Consider the following 17,830-nt stretch of genomic DNA (forward strand, 5'->3'; position numbering starts at 1 on the left):
ATCACTAAGTGCACTACATTCAAATATAATAAAGATAATTTAGTGTACAAATTACAGCTAATAGTTTGATAGCACTGTACATTCTGATGCAGTTTATGTGAAGAATGACTTCAGTTCTTTGCTGCAAAGCTGTTTGTGTGGCAAAGAGGAATAAGGCTTCATTCTGTTTTCTGAAATTGCATTGGTGTGAGAGTTCAAATTCCAGTCTGTATGCTATCACTTTCTAGTATGTGTGTCATAAATTGCTCTTGCTCATTTCACATATGTCTCCCTTTTCTTTTTTTCCTCTACTTTTCTTGTTTTTTAATTCCATTTTTTTTTGCAATGTGCAGCGTATTGCAAAGACAAATAAATTCATCTTTGGCTCTGCTTATATGGCTTGAGTGAAGTGCGACCTTTTGGACACAGAAAAAAAATGGACCACCTAGGAAGCAGACAAAAATAGAAACCGGATACATTCAATTAATGATCTTGCCCATCGTGAAAACCCAACCTGAAGTACAGATGGTACTCAGTTCTACTATAGATAGTACTAACTGTTATATGTTAGCAATGTGGCTCACATTTCTCCACTGCTTTCCTATGCACAGACATATTTTGCATACATGTACACTTGGTTAACCACAGCACAAATCTGCTGCTCACTACACTATGGAACTGTATAAATGATGCTTAAATATTGGTGTTTATTGTCCATTCCCTTAGTATGACATAAACTACATGTGAAAACATTGAAACTAAAGGCTCAACATAACTATACATCATATATTTACAATACATGCATATGTTACCCCCCCCCAACAAGTACTACAACCCTGGGATTTCAGTACTTTTTCCACACATATATCAACCACACTACAAAGTGTACTATATAATGTTGTGTGCTCCCTTATGGACAGGACTAGTTGGTTGTGCTTACAACTTTGCTCTGCTAAATCCAAATATCCAACAATGCTCAATAAGGGTACTTGTGTTGTTACACAGCTAAGCTTCTAAACAGCATAGTATTATTAGACCAGTAGCCTCATATGATGCTATGAAGCTATGTGCATGTGCAGGCCTTCTAAGCCATTGTTCCTCACATGGCCTGCTGATGTCATCTACTAAATGTTCACCTGTACTCATGTATAAATCAGGCTTGTGTTGTGGCACTGGCATTAATTACTGTGTTCTGTAGTTTGTACATTTACATAGGTAGGTGTTCTATTCTCACTGCAGTCAACTTGGTGTGTGTGTGTGTGTGTGTGTGTGTGTGTGTGTGTGTGTGTGTGTGTGTGTGTGTGTGTGTGTCTATGCAGCAGAGTATACCTGGCATCCTACAGTTACATTTCCAATAGCCTAGATGACCAGTTTTCTGATAATTCCTCATACCTACACATCCATTTAATACAGGCCTCCCAACCTCTTGTCTCTCACATCACCTGCTGATGTCATCTACTATAAGTTCACCTCCACTCTTGTATAAGTTAGACTTGTGGTGTGGCACTGACATTAATTACTGTGTTCTGTAGTTTGTACATTTACATAGGTAGGTGTTCTATTCTCACTGCAGTCAACTTGGTGTGTGTGTGTATGCATGTGTGTGTGTGTGTGTGTGTGTGTGTGTGTGTGAGTCCTGTTACTTGATATTACAGAGAACATTTTGCACTAGCATGTGGGGCACTACGATCTTGTCCTCATTAGACACTGCTATATGCCATCAGCTATATGACAGTTATGGATATACAGTAATCCCACCAGGGCATGGTCAGGTAGTGGGCTGAAGGCCAGGCAGACATGACCTCATCGTGTACCAGACAAATTGCAGTGATATGGCTTTTAATCAATCCACATACATCATGGCATGGTTTGTAGTATCTGTGTTATGTTGATGAGAAAGGCCTATGGTGTCTCCAGGCACACTTTTTAGATGTCAGCTGACCCCCCTCACTGGAAGTAAGGCAGCCTACAGTGCTGTTGTGATTAAGTCCTCCCAAATAGTACTCCCTCACAGCTGCAATCTGTTGCTAATTTACAACATATAGAAAGGTAACCCTGTAGATAGGCAAGCTGATGTTAGTTCTATATGTTTGGAACATTGAGAACAAGCATATTCTTCACTATATCTCTCCAGAGGAGTACTGATTCTCACAAGGTATGGTTCCATTTTGTCACCTACATATTGCATACGCTGGAATGTATTCAACAATAATGTGAAGCACAGGCTTTTACACTGTTATCTGTATGCATTACTTAGAAGTGTTCTGATTTCATGGCCATGTTTGTCCAGACATTTCAGAGCTAGACATAGCTGGCAAGACTTTAAAATAAATGGAAATGACTGCTATGTGAGAAATATTTAGAAATGTTTCATGGACAGGTCCTTTGACAGCACTTGTAGGATTTCCAAGATATTTTATTAGTCAAAAAGGTCATCAGCCTGTTATTTTGTGGGGGTGGGGGCTAAGGTGAGTAACTGTTATGGCACTAACAAGGATATCTTACTCTTGGTTACTCTCCTTGTTTTTCCATCTGCCTATTAGTATTTCACATATCTAGTTTACCAGTGGGTAATACTGACTGACTGCCTTTTCTGTTATACATGTAAACAATATTTTGTAATTATGTGATACTTATGTCTATTATACATCTGTTTTCTTTTAGGCCATTTGAAATCATGATATTGAGATGCATCAATCTGCTTCTAAGACCCTTCACAGATGCTGAATAATGATGTAATAACTGACACTTTTTGCAACATGGTGCTTTCCTCATACAAAGGGAAAGGCAAGATATGGGCTGAAAGCTTGTAGTATGGCAACAAATTGTTACTAATGTGAATGGTGTGGGCACTCACAGCTGAACCTATGAACAGGTACGCCACAGGGTTGCTGATATAATCACTGCTGCAAGAAGGTGAGCAGCTGCAGAAGGACGTGACCTGTTGGTTACAGATGGAGGCCCTCCTAGGCAACTACCACTGACCCCCAATGAACTGTTCCTTGCAGATCTATGGAACACGGTCAGCTCCCAGGACACTGCCATACCACACATGCTGGATGTGGGAGCCAGCATTTCATCATAGGAGGAACTTCCAGGTAGGCCTTGTTATCTGAACAGTTGAATACTGCTGTATAGTTAAATAATTTAAAGGAATAAGTTAAATCTGTGTCACATGTATTTATTTGATTGGTGGGGGATTGAGGATTGATACAGATATAAGCTTAGCCTGGAGTTGCCAGCCACATTCTTGTTAAAACAATTTTATACTGCAGCTATAAAGGGGCAAATGTATTAACCTCTATGTTACTGTTGATTGTGATGTTGTTGTCCTTACCTCTTGCTTAACTTCTTTCAGGACCTTCAGGCCACCACCAACATTTGCCTTCTGCAATTGGTTTGCAAATTAGTTTGATGTCAGTGCTGCTGATCTATTTAAACAAATATTGTACTGCGTGATATTCATCTAGGCAATGTTGTGTGTATTGCAGGACTGTCTGTAATAATGGAAGGAGTGTTACTTTGTTAGCATATATTGCACTATAGTAGTGCTGGTATTAACGTACTCCTGCATTTCTCATTTTTTATCACAGTTGAGTCTGACAGTGGAACTGTGGGCCCTGTGCCACCTGCTGTCAGTGTCTCATCAGACTCTGATGGTGGCGACCAACCTGAGGCATTTATTTTATTTTTATTTTACATTTGTTGACCGGGCTAGTCTAACTGGATACATATCCATTTTCAGTAGACGCCCGGGGAGATAATCTCCATGGAAACAAAAACAAAAACATCTCATATAAAAAAACAAAATCTCATACACAAAAGTCCATATGTACAATGCATGTTGCAGGTACAGTACAGAGATAATCAAAGAGGGCAGACATTCATAACATAGTGCAAAAGAAATGCAGGTGCAATACAAAAAAGCAGGTTAATACATAATATAAAAAGAAGGTAGGTTATAATATAATATAATATAATTGTGTTAGTAATAAAAAGTTGTCAAAATAATAAGCTTCCAGAAGATGCAAGTAACAGTATATAGTAGGACAAGGTTATGTTGTAATTTAAGGAAAATAGTTTTTTTTTTTTAATTCTCTTTATTGTTTTATTAAGTCATTAACAACAAATAACAACAAACAAACAGGCATGAACAAACTATATACAAACTATGTACACTTATACATTGCCCAAAAAGAAAATAAGGAAAAGATAAACTGAACAGCACTGGGAGTTACATTAGTCATGAAGTCATTTCAATATATGCTCAAATAACATTCTCCAATATTCTTTAAGATATGGTTTCTGGTTAATGTTGTGAAACAAGTATCTATGTGCTTAAAGATGTTTAATAGCCAGAGTCTTAAACCCTTCCCATGATAATGTGTGTCTATTTTTCCAATTCCGAGAGATATAATATTTAACTAACATAAATAGTGAAATCAGAGCTCTATACTTCACCTCTGAAATGCCTGGTGGAGGAATGTGCAGTAGAGTGAATTTCCATGAAAGAGTTGATTTTTCGTAACCCATTTTTTCTCAGGGCACACCATAATTTATATGAGCATTTGCAGCTCCAAAATATATGTAGGGGATCATCTGTTTGATTTTGACATATTTGACATTGTGGGGAATAATTAGGGTATATTTTGTTGATTCTGTCGGGGGTAAGGTATGCATTGTTCATTATCATGAGCTGGGTATATTTAAACTTTTTTAGGGGTATGTGTTTAGCACTAATTCATATGGCCTTTGAGATCTGGTTATGAGTAATAGAAGGATCATGCTTTAGCCAATACTTGGAGAAAATAGGCTCATTATGTGTTCTGGAGGCCATGATAGCTTTGTAGGTATTTGAGATCATTTTTTTTAAGGAGAAATTTCCACAGTGCCTTTCAAGTTGAGATATCCTTATCAGTTACCATGGGGAGGTCTAGGTACCTATGAGCAAACTCCCTGATCTGTCTTAATATAATTATATATATTTTTGGTAAATTCATGTTAATTCTCATATCTGAGATGGTCTGTTGTTTGAAGGGGAAGAGGTCAGAGATGGTTGTATTCCTGAGATGGGGGTAATGGTCTAGGTTTAACATATGTCCGTTCATCTTTAGATTAGGGTTAAGGTGTAATGGTTGTAGAGTATTAAAGGCATGGGTCATGTTTAAGGAACTAAAAAGGTTTTGTAGAGATTTTATATTAAATTTAATACCTTTATGCAACTTAGACTTACCTAAGTTTTCTTTGTTTAAGAACGGGAGAGCAGAGGGACTGAGATTTAGATGTTTGACATAGTTGTTATAAAGTAAAACCCAGGCTGGAGACCACATAGTGCTATCCTTATTGTAGGAAGCGATGTTTATGATTCTACTTCCATTAATTATTTCATAATATGTTTTAAAATCTGGCAACCCAAGGCCTCCTTGTTCCTTAGGGAAAGTAAGTTTTGTGTAACTAATCCTAACAGATTTAGGAGACCATATAAATTTTGAAATGAATGAGGGGATAGTTTTAAAGAATTTGTTGTGTAATATACTGGTTGTCGCATTAAAAATATATAGAAGTCTAGGGAGTATATTCATTTTAATGATTGCAGTTCTGGCTAGGAATGGAAGTTTAAGTTTGGCCCATCTGTTTAGGTAATTTTGAACACTCACCCAACATTTAGCCATATTGTCCTGGTATTGAGCTGAGTGCTCCTGAGAAAAGGAGATTCCTAGTAGTGAAGGTGTTTTTTAATGTTTATACCTGTAGTAGAGAATATGTTTGGAAATGGGGAATATATATTTATGGGAAAAATTAGTGATTTATCTCTATTAAGTTTGTAGTTTGCTAGTTTACAAAAGGTATTGATGGAGAACATAATTTTCTCCAGTTCGGAGCTGGGTAACATAAAGTAAATGTTTAAATCATCTGCGTATGCTGATAGGGGAAGTGTAGTGTTAAAAAGGACAGGCATGTGATGGTAGGTTTTCTGCTTAATTAGTAAGAATAAGGATTCGATGTATAGGTTGAATAATAGTGGGGAGAGGGGGCATCCTTGCCTGGCACCATTGTGAATTTCAATTCTGTTAGATACTTGGTTATTTATTTGTATTATGGTATATGCATTAGAGTACAGAGTTTTAATCTTGTTAATAAATAAGTTTGGAATGTTGAAATATGGGAGAATATCAAATAGAAATTCTATACTAATTCAGTCGAAGGCTTTGGATGCATCAATAGCTAGAGAATATAGAGGGCTTTTGGCTAGAGAAGAGAGAGAAATCATAGCATCTAATGTAAGAGTGTGGTCTATTGTTTGTCTACGCAGAATGAAGCCGGATTGTTCAGGTGAGACAATATTAGAAATGACTGCATTGAGTCTATTGGCTAGAATTGTGGCCAAGATCTTCATATCCATGTTAACAATGGAAATGGGTCTATAATCCCAGGGTTTTATCGATTCAATGTTATGTTTTGGGATAAGGATAGTTCTGGATGCATTAAGGTGAATGTCTTTATATCTGACACTGATAATATGATTAAACAGGAGAAGCAGAGCTTTGGAAGTTTTGGGTGAGAAGGATTTATAAAATTCGGACGTGAATCCATCTGGTCCAGGGGATTTATTAGGTTTCAATTTATTAATTGCCAGTATAATTTCTTGTTGTATAATTTCCCGTTCAAGGGAGTCTTTTTGAATCTTAGTTAGCTTGGGAAAGGATATGTTGTTTAAGAAGCTTTGCAGTTCTGCTTTTTTGGTAGGACTTACAGGAAGACTGTAAAGTTGAGAATATAAGGACTCGAATAATTTAATAATATCATGAGTATTCTGATATCCTTTCCCCTGATAGGATATTTCCGACAAAAAGGGAGAAGTTCTATTTTGGTTTACCACTCTAGCTAAAAATTTAGAGGGGAATTGAGCCAGTTCTGAATAATTTGCTAAGGATTTTATCTCATGAAAGGTAAGGTTCTCAGCTTGTAAGGATAAAAGTTCCTTTTGTAGTTGAATCATTTCCTTCTCAGACTCCAGTGAGCATTGTAGTTGAATTTCGGTTTCTAGCTTAAGTAGTTTATTAGTTATATCTGTTTCATTTTTATTGTATAGTTTTTTGTAGTATGAAGCTTTGTTAATAAGAAAACCTCTAATCATTGCCTTGGTTGCTGCCCAGGAACAATCTAAAGAGGGTGGGGGGAGTTACAGGATTGGAGGAATTGATCAAGATAAGACTCCACCTGGGAGAGTATTTCTTTCTTCTTTTGAAGGTTAGGGTTTAAATGCCACCAGATAGCTTTTTTATTTAATGATCTTAAAGAAGGCCGGTGAATAGAAAAGGAAATCCTGAAGTGTTTGGAGAGGCTTCTAGGATCAGTGACAAACGAAATATCAAAGTTATTAAATATTGAGGAGATTAGAAAGAAGTCCAGCCTGGACCAGCTTTTACCACAGTTAGAGAAGAAGGTAAATTTGTTATTTTTTGGGCGCCATTAAGGAATATATAAGGATCGAATAAGTTATAGTCTTCTTTCAGTTCAGATATGGTTAAGGTTGCAGATTTATTATAATTAGCCTTAGTGTTTGTCCTGTCATTATTTGGATCCTGGATAGAGTTCCAGTCACCCCCTACAATGTAATAATGGTTAGGAAATAATGAGATTAATTTGTAAATCTGCATAATAAAATTTTGTTGCCCTGAGCAAGGGGAATAGATATTAATAATTAAAATAGGTTTATCTAGGTAAGAGCAAGTTGTAAAAGTAGCACCACCTACCTTCGTTGTCTGTGTTGGAACTAATTATATCATGTAAGAATTTATTTTTAATTATTATAGCGACACCTGCACTATTGGATTTAGTTCCGGATGCTATAATTATTTTAACCCATGGTCTCCCCCTGTCATGATCCCACTGATGGTTAAATAGGTGCGTTTCTTGGACAAAGATGATGTTAGAAGGAGACTTAAGCCCCAAGTGCATAAAGAGTTTTTTTGTTAGATGCTTATAACCCTTTAATGTTCTAAGACTCTATATCCAGCATTTGTGCACAAAAATATGAAAAGAAAGAAAAAAGGGAGATATGGAGAATGTGCCAGTACATAAGAATATCAATGAATTAAATGAGGATGTTTGGGCAAGTATAAGAAACCCTTCCTGCTTTAATCCCATGCCTAACCACCACCCCATTGACCCAGAAGGGGCTGGGATGTTAAGAGTAACTGTGACATAGGACAGTCTCTTAGAGAGGCTCTGTGGTCTCACCCAAAAGGTGAGACTAATAAATCCCATAGTGATCCTACTATAACAACAGTAACTAAGATGCATAACAATCCCAAACAGGTTAAGAGACCAAACTTATAACTCAGCTACTTAATGTTAGACTAAGGGCTATTCATTTGTGTATCTGAGGGTTAGCTGTATCTATCTGTGAAATCTAATATTATAAGTTTGTAATTAGATTAATATTATGCTATTAGTATAAACCTTTTCTTATACAGCTGCCCTCAAACCCCTGGGAGGAGAGAAAAAAAATTAATAATAATGATACTCAAGTTTAGATAGGGATGGTGTTCAGGTACATTCTTATGAATCAGTGCAATGGAATTATTTCTATGAAAGAAGTAGTGTAGATAATTGTAACAGAGAAATGCACATTAAAATGATATACAGAGAGCTCCAGATAAATTGTACAATGCCCTATTCGAGAGATAAAAACCTCTCAGGACTGCTTGTATTGAAATCATTCCTGTAATAGAGAAAGTCGATCCAGGAGTCCTGGCCTACAATTCTTGGATATAAGGTAGATATCCACTGCACAGAATCAGAGAGAGCTGTACTTTACTCCTGCCCTTCTAAGCAGAGGCCCCCCATACTTCAAAACAATTAAATTAGCTAGCATACCTGGCATCGAGCAACATGTAGCAACAGAGCATCGTGTTTAGATTGCTAAGAGAGTACAAACACCATTTCCATATCATGTATAACAATTATAGATTACCCATCGCCTGTTTTCAAAGGAAGGAAGAGAGTTCCCACAGCTTACAGTCCTAGAATACAGATTAAGCTCATGCCATCAGTTCTATATTTGGAGCGCAACAATAAGTAACCCAAGAGACCTGGACCCCTATCCATTAAAAAATGGATAGATACAAGCAGGGATTTGTATTAAGTTGAAATGATAACATTTATAATAGGCATCTTGTGTCTCAATAGATCTGCCTGGCTATATACACATACGTTAAGACAATATGCATGAAAACAAGGGACACGTGAGCAACCAGATTGATCTACATAATACGCTGTGGAAAAGGAGTTACGGCTGTATTTGCTCAAAATACAACCTACAAGATCCGTATTGTGATCGCAGGTGAGCAAAACTGATTCATTAGGCAAAAACCAAAATTGCCTAAAGGCGAGGTTTATTTTCAGAGAATAAATGAAGCATCAAGGAAATTTCACACCGGTAATAACCGATGTTTGATCTGACATAGCCTGCTGCTTTAAGAGCCCCTGGGACTCATGGGAAAGCAGGGGTCAAGTGTATACAGGCTGCAGGACAACATGGCGGAAAATGAAAGTTTTAGTGTGTAGACCACCAGGCGCCACGAGGTTAGAGGGTCCGCAGAACAGACGACCAAGGTCAAGACTGGATTCCAGTACAGAATTGCAGAAAAACGATACAGAAGTGAGGCAAATTCAGCATGCTGTATCCAAACCAAGAGGGCGTCACTCCAGATTTAAGGTAATTTTGTTCTTTTGCTGAACAGCTTCCGGGCATTCTTTAAACACTTGGAGAAATACCAAAGCAGCTTCCTTGCAGTTTACCGCTGATAATTTGGAGCCTTGATGATGAAATATCAAGGTGTTTGAATATTTCATCTGAAATTTTATTTGTTTTTTGATTAGGTAAGCACAAAAGGGTGCGAGCTTTTGCCTTTCCATCTTTATCAATGTAGGGAGATCCGATGAAAAATAAATTTTGAATCCATTCCATTGGATGTATTTTTTGTTTCGGGCTGCAAGTAAGAGTTTGTTAACATGTTGAAAGTTAAGTATTTTTGCATATACAATTCTCAGATTTGTTTTATCATATGAGGGTCTTAGGGCTCTATGAGCACGTTCAATTATTATCTGTTCAGACGAGGGTGCGTTATCTAGGAATAAAGCAAATATTTTCGATATGGTTTCAAGTAAGGTGGTTTGATCTATGTGTTCCGGAATGCCTCTTAAAATAATATTGTTGCGTCTAGATCTTGCTTCAAGATCCAGGAGTTTCTGCTGCATGTCAAGGATAGTTTTGGCATTAGCTTTTTGTCTTTTTGTAACTGGTCAATTTTGATCTCATTGTCAAAAACCTTTGCTTCAGTTTTGTCAATTCTTGTGAGTATTCTGTCTATAGAGTCTCCAAAGGTTTTTAGTTGCACGGAGAAGCTTTGTATTGCTGTTTGAATAGGCTGCAGTGCCAGTTTTAGGTCTTCCATGCTGGTAGGGTCAGATTTCGGTTTGGAAGGTGGTTTTGTAGATTCCTGTTGCTTTGCAGTCCTTGTCCCTTTAGGTATTATTTCTTTCTCCGGAGATGATATTGAGGAGTATTTCGCTTTTGAATTTTGAGCTTCCATAGATTCAGATTCCTGTGACATAGCTGTTTTTTTTTATTTTTATTTTTAGGTAAGTGTAGGCCGGAGAGCCCCAGACCACATGGACACCAGGCAGCCTTAAGGTAAGAAATGATCAATAGTAATCCACCAAGTGTTTACTTCAGATTTCAGTTCAGGAGTCAGTATTTAGCTTCAAGTAAGTTCCTCAGATCCAAGGAAAGGTTATTGCTCGTAGAATTTATTTCTCTCCCATAGAATAAGGTTGAAGTTTTATTGAATGTAGCTGAGCTATGGTCTAACACTGCTTATAGGCTGGCAGCCATCTTACTTCTCCCAAGGAAAATAGATTTTGATTGATGAGAAGAAGAGAGTAGGCAGAAGCAAGATTAGGAGAGCTAGTTTCTTAGTTAGGTTTAGTACAGGGGCACAACCAGTGTGTTCTGAGGAAGAGTTTTAGTTTGCTTTTGAAAAGTGATACAGAGGGAAGTGAGGAAAGTTTACTGGGAAGAAGGTTCCAGTATTAGAGGAGAGAGAGTCCCCAGCTTTGTTGTTTGATTTTGAAATATTTACAAGAAGTTTATGAGATGATCATAAGGTCTTCAGATTGGTATAGGGAATGATGAGGGTAGATAGTACATGAGTATTGGTAGGTTGGTAAAGGGTTTTATGGCAATGATCAGTTGGTGGAATTTAAGCTGATTTTGAAGTTTAAACCATTCCTGCTGCTTTAGATTATAACAGTGGTAGGTTCTGAATGGGTTTCCTGTAGCAAATCTGGCTATGTTATTGTAAGAATTTTCCATTTTATTGAGGTTGTTTTTAGATAGATTTGTATATATGGGTGAGGCATAGAGGAGTGTAGAGATTAGATGAGTGTGAGCAATAGTTATTCTAGCTGAAGGAGAAAGGACGGGTTTGATCCTATAGGGATAGCATGATCAGGGAGTGCAGAGGTTGAATCTAACACAGAGGTTGACATACTTCCATACCCTGCATTTCCATCAGACACAGCCAGTAGGTCTATGCCTACCCAGTCCACTGAGCCCACAGATATTGGACAGGTGGAAGGTGAGGACATTGATCAGGAAAGTGTGGTTACTGCAGCTTCAGTGCTCATTGAGTCTGGCCATAGCCAAAGCGTGGGTGAGGTGCCATGCAGGAAGATTGATAGGAGTGCTCGGAGGGGTCCTGTTGTCTTTCCCCCACCTGGTGCAGGTATCACTACCTGTGCCACTCTATGTATGATTAGGGCTGTCATACAGGCACAGGCACATTCCCATAGGTGCTCCAGACAAATTCTTAGGGTTGTGGATGTGGCTCAGTCTGACATGCTTGACTGCCTCCGCCATGTTGCTTGATTCACTAGAGCAGATGAATGACACGTTAGAATGAGGGGAGTGGAGCAAGCGGTGTCTGTCATGGAATGAGCAGTGTTTGTGATGGAACATCTGCTGGGAGGGCAATGTTGTCTTTGTGGGCATAGATCAGCCACAACATCTGCTGACAGTCAAAGTGGCCATGCCTGATCACACTCCCATAGTGACAGTACTTCCACTGTTCTATCAGTGAGTGTGTTGTCCACACCCAGATGTGGCAGGCCATGGGATCATGGTCCTGGGAATTCCCATGAAGGAAGCTCATCCGGCAGTCAGCAGTCACATTCAGTTAGCAGCTCTGCATCTTAGCTTGGTCCTGGATGTCAGTGTGCCAGTGCAACTCCTGGCAGAGCCAGTTCTCATGGTTGGGGATAACAACAATGTACTGACATTTCTACCATGCACAGCGCACATCTGTCCAATACACCATGACTTAGAGCTATCTCCCATCTTGGCTGGGTTCATTCACACACTTCATAGGTTCATAGGTTCATAGGTTCATACTAGGCTATCTGCCCTAGGGCATTTATAAGCCTAGCCAGAGTGTATGTGGCTTACACCACCCCTTAGGATGAGAATACTATGCCCTTTTAGGGTTTAGTTTACTATGCCTCTGTCTAGTAGTGACACAGAGATGACCCCCGGGGTAAACCTACGATCTCCCATCCACTCGTCGAGATTTCTCTTGAATAGAGTCAGTGAGGGGCTCTGCCTAACATGGACTGGGATTCTGTTCCAGAGTGTAGGGAGCCTCTGGGTTATGAATCTGTCCCTCCAGCACGTTCTATTTATTTCTGTGTTGAGGTTTAAGTCACTTGTTCTCGTGGCTCTGATGGATTTGTATTTTCTGAGGTGGAGCATGTCCATTAATTCAGGATTGGACATGGCCTTGTACGTCAGGCACAGATCACCTCTGAGTAGGCGGTATGCGACTGAATACAGCTGGAGTTTTTTCAGTCGGGCAGCATATGACATATGTTTAAGACCCTTTATCCTCTTGGTGAGGAACTTTTGGGGTCTTTCCAACTGCTGCAGGTGTCGGGTGAGATGCATCCCAAATGGGGCATTGTACTCAATCATTGGCCTGATAAGAGAAGAGTACAGGGGTACAATGACCTCTCTTGATCTAGATGTGAAACCCTTCATGATAAGGTGGGCAATATAGAAGGTCTTCCTAACCACTTTGGCAATGTGAGTGTCAAATGAGAGGTTACTGTCAACCTGGGTCCCTAGGTCCCTGATTACCTCTTCCGTACTTAATGGATTACCGCCTATGTGGTAATTTGTCGGTACCTTGTTTTTCCCAAAGGATATGACTATACATTTTTTGGCGTTCAGCTTAAGGCCATGGCTCTGGCACCAATTATCCGTTTCTATGAGGCCTCTCTGAAGGATGTTTGTGTCCGCTGGAGTATCAATTATGGCGCCCAGTTTGCAGTCATCTGCGAACTTTGTCAGCCACAATCCTCCTATGTTTGCCTGTACCTCGGAAAAATAAATGCCGAACAAGAGGGGTCCCAGGACTGAGCCCTGTGGGACACCGCTTGTGACTGGCTTAGAGTCTGACATAGCTCCAGCAACTCTGACCCTGTGGGTTCTGTCCTTGAGTTTGCAACCCATCTTGTGACATATGGGTTTACATTTAAGCTGGTGAGTTTGTCTATGATGCCCGAGTGGGGTATTGTGTCAAAGGCTTTTGCAAGGTCAAGGTAGGCTGTGTGAACTGCCTTACCCTCATCAATGGCCTTAGTGACTGTTTCAAAAAAGTCGACCAAGTTCAAAAGGCAGGATCTGCCCTTGACAAAGCCAAATTGGGTAGGATCCAATGTCTGTAGGTCCCCAATGTCTTTGTTTATGAGTTCCATAATGATCCTCTCCATAGCTTTGCAGACCAGGCTCGTCAAGCTTATGGGGCGTAATTTCAGGGTCCATAGAAGCACCGCCTTTGTGAAGTGGGACCACTGTTGCCGTCACGCCACTCTTTGGGCACGTATCCTGTAGTAAGGCTAAGATTAAACAGCAGCCTTATGTGTGGGTTTAGTTCCTCTTGGAGTTCATGTAGCACACAGCCGGGACACCATCCGGTCCCATTGATGCTATGTTTTAGCTTTAGAGGGCGGCTCTCACCTGGGCATCTGAGATGTTAGGGAGGCTACACTCTGCTGGGATAGTTATTTCTCCTTTTGGGGGATGGGGAGGAGAAATTTGCACTGAACCTGTCTGCCAGAATGTTGGCAATGTCAGTGGGTTCAGTGTATTTTGTGTCATTTTGGACTAACTCTGAGCATATCTGGTAGTTTCCACCCAGGTTTCTAACATAGCTAAAGAAGGCCTTGTGATTGTCTTTTGTGTCTTTTGCGATTTTTCTCTCAAAGTTGGTCTTGGATGATTTTATGAGTGATCGTAGTTTTTTGCTAGTACTGATCAGAGCTGCCTTCCCTTTTAGGGATTTTGCTCTGTCATGTAGTAGCTTCCTCCTCCTGTTGTAAAGTTTGTTTATGGCTGGGGTCCACCAGACCGGGCGCCTGCCTTTGGGGGAATGGGTCTTGGTTTTATTTGGGATTGCATGATCCATGCATTCTTGAAGGTGCCCATAGAAGGCATTTGCAACGGATTCAGCAGTGTGGGTTGTGGTTTCCACTGGCCCAGGGGCCTTGAAAGATACCACTTCAGTCTTAAGAAGTGTGAAGTTTGCTTTTGAGAAGTTCTTCACTGTGGTCTTTTGTGCAGGGGGTGGGGCGGGATGTGGATTTCCAGTGAGATTAATTTATGGTCTGATCTTACCAAAGAGGGATGTACTTCCGGTGTGGAGCATTTTGTCCCCATGTTTGTGATGATCAGGTCTAGTATATTGTCTCCTCTTGTGGGAATGGTGACTAGTTGTTCCATTGCATTTGAGTTTATGAATTCTAGGAACCTTTGGGCTAGGGTGTTGGGGCTTGAGTAATGCTCCCAGTCTATGTTTGGGTAGTTGAACTTCACCTGGTGGACCCCTACAGACACACACACAACAGTTACTTATTTTGTCTCACTGCCCATTTTTATTTTTTTGTCCACTGTCTACCTTCTTCTCTTTCATACTCATACACACTCACCGACCTCTTGTGTCAGCCTAGGTGTCCTGTCCCCCCATACACAATATCCTGTGCAAGTGATAACTGTGCCATATCCCTGTGTTCTACCGTTCTGATTCAAGGATACAAATTCAATGTCTAATGTGCAGGGTGCATACCTAACTCATTGCTTACTATATCTGCAATGGTGTTGTAGAAATATTCACTGTACCTGTGACATATATTGTCTTTGGAAATTTAGAGAGTTGTTAGCATCCACATGTCACAACTTTATAGTGAATGCTGTTGTAAGGGTTGTGAAGTCAGAAACTGCAATGTGTATCATTATTTTGTAACTTCTCTCTGTAATGACTACCACAAAACACCCTGTGTGAGTGATGATACCCGAGCCATATCCCTGTTTTCTACATTTTGGATTCAGGGAGACAAAGGCTTTCTATCTGATGATCAGGGTGCATAGATAACTTACTGCTTAGTATATCTGCATTTGTGGTGTTTAACTGGTCATTGTACGTTTAACTTATATTGGCCTTGGACAGTTCCACAGATGATAACATCAAAATGTCACAAAGTTGTAGTTGATGCTCTTGTGAGGGTTGCGGAGTAAGACACTGCAGTATGTATAATTACTTTCTGACATGTTTCCTACAGGATTTTCAAGTCCAAATATATGGTCCATATCACAGGTCATGCCATGATATTCCAGTCATAGGATTGTATGACAGCATGGTGTTTTTGTTTCCCTTTCCTTAATGTTCTTCATTTAAAGTTCTTATTTATTGCCACTGTTTGCAGTTGTGTCAGAGGGGGAACCACCAACTGCTGTGGGTTTAGGCAGACAAAAGCATACTCAGTATGCCCTTGCACTGGCTGAGAGACAATGCATAGCACACTCACTCAAAGACTAGGGGCTTAAAACCTTCCTCCTACTCACATACATATTGCAGCATTGATGTCAGGCAACTCATACAACCTTTACCTTCCTATCTATTGGCTGTCTACTGCTTAAATCAGACAGAGTCAGCCCTGAACTAACACTGTGGCAACTGCTGCATTTATGAGGTAAGTCCGGAACCTGGACTGTCTTGTTTAATTATATCATGGCATATACTTGTTATTTCATTACCTGGTACAGTAAGCAAGTCAAATATGAGAGATTTGTACAGAAATCCCCTTAACAGCAGAGACATTTGACTTATATATGTCCATTAACAAGTAATAGTCCTCAGGCATCAAAGATTTACACAGTCATACCTCTCCAAAATACTGATGATCACTGCATGCCCTCAGTTTAGCAACATACATTTGTAATGGAAAATCATTAAAGAGAGAAGTTAGAAGTAATGAGACACATTGCAGTTTCTGACTTCACAACCCTCACAAGATCAAACAGGCAGGATATAAAACAAGGACAGTAACAAGAGAAACATATCCTTGTTTGTGCCATAGCAGTAACTCACCTTTATTCACCACAAAAGAACACTCTGTGTCTGTTTGTGCTTTTAACAGTAACTCAGCTTTGCTCCCCCAAAAAGAACAGTGTACCATTGCATGTGCCATAACAGGAACTCAACTTTGATCCCACCCCCAAAAGAGCAGTCTATCCTTGTTTGTGCCATGCAACCTGCCCTTCAGTTGTTGGCAACTGTATATCATATTATTCCCAGTTAATATCCTCACACATTTTAAGGTCAATGATATAGACTGTTTATACACTGCATGTCTCTGAGTACTGGTCAGATAACTGATGAATTACCAAGAAACACAGAAAGGTAAGAAAGAGCTGCACATTTGTAAGCAATAATCATAACAGGTTGTGTGATCACTAAGTGCACTAAGTCCAAATATAATAAAGAGAATAAAATGTGCAAATCACAGCTGATGGTTTGATAACAGTGTACATTCTGATGCAGTTGGTTGTGTGAAAAATGACTTCAGATCTTTGCTGCAAAGCTGTTTGTGTGGCAAAGAGGGTTAAGAAACCCATTCTGTTTTCTGAAGGTGCATTGGAGTGAGAGTTGCAATCCAGGCCTATGTAGTCATGTCTCATGTGTACTAACATTTTCCACTGTGTATCTCATAGATTGATTTTCCTCATTTCAAGTATTTCTCCCTTGTTTTTTAATTTTTTTTGGCCAGTGTTTGCGTGATGCACTGCTTAGCACAAACAGGTTTGGCTGTGCTCATCTGATTAGCACAAAGCGCGGCAGTGCACAAACTGGATGAATGGGCCACCCAGGTAACAGACAGGACCCAAACAGCCACAAATAGAAACAAGATGCATTCAATTATTACTGAACACATTGCTTGGTAATGTGCACCCTTGAGCAGTCTGTGCAATGGAAAGCAATGCATAACAGTTTCAAATGTTGCAAAACCAAAAAGTACACAGTCTCAGCAAGCGTGACACCAGTAACTGGTGGAAAAACATCATTCTACATTGGTCTCGATCTGTGGCAGGCATGACAGGTGTTTGTGGAGATGGTTTTAGATTCTTTGCTCAAAGATGGGGTGTCCAGGAGTCCAAGGTGTTTGTTGAACTCCTAGTGAATGAACATGGGCCCAGTATATTGCAGAGGGACTATTGTGGCTTGGATTACAAGTCAGAGGCATGGAATATACTTTCTCAGGCTTTGACTAGTGCTACCAGTATCCCCTGCTCTAAACAATATATAAATCACTACAGAGACCTCCAGATGAAGAAGAGAAATACCCTCAAATGTTGGATTGAGGAATGTAGGACTGGGGGTACCCCACAGATGTGTTAGTATCACTTACAGAGACTACTTGTAAAAGTTAAAAGCGGATGTAGTCAAGACTG

Source organism: Protopterus annectens, chromosome 5.part0, assembly GCF_019279795.1.
Source record: "Protopterus annectens isolate FY-2018-M chromosome 5.part0, PAN1.0, whole genome shotgun sequence".
Classification (NCBI taxonomy): Eukaryota; Metazoa; Chordata; order Ceratodontiformes; family Protopteridae; genus Protopterus; species Protopterus annectens.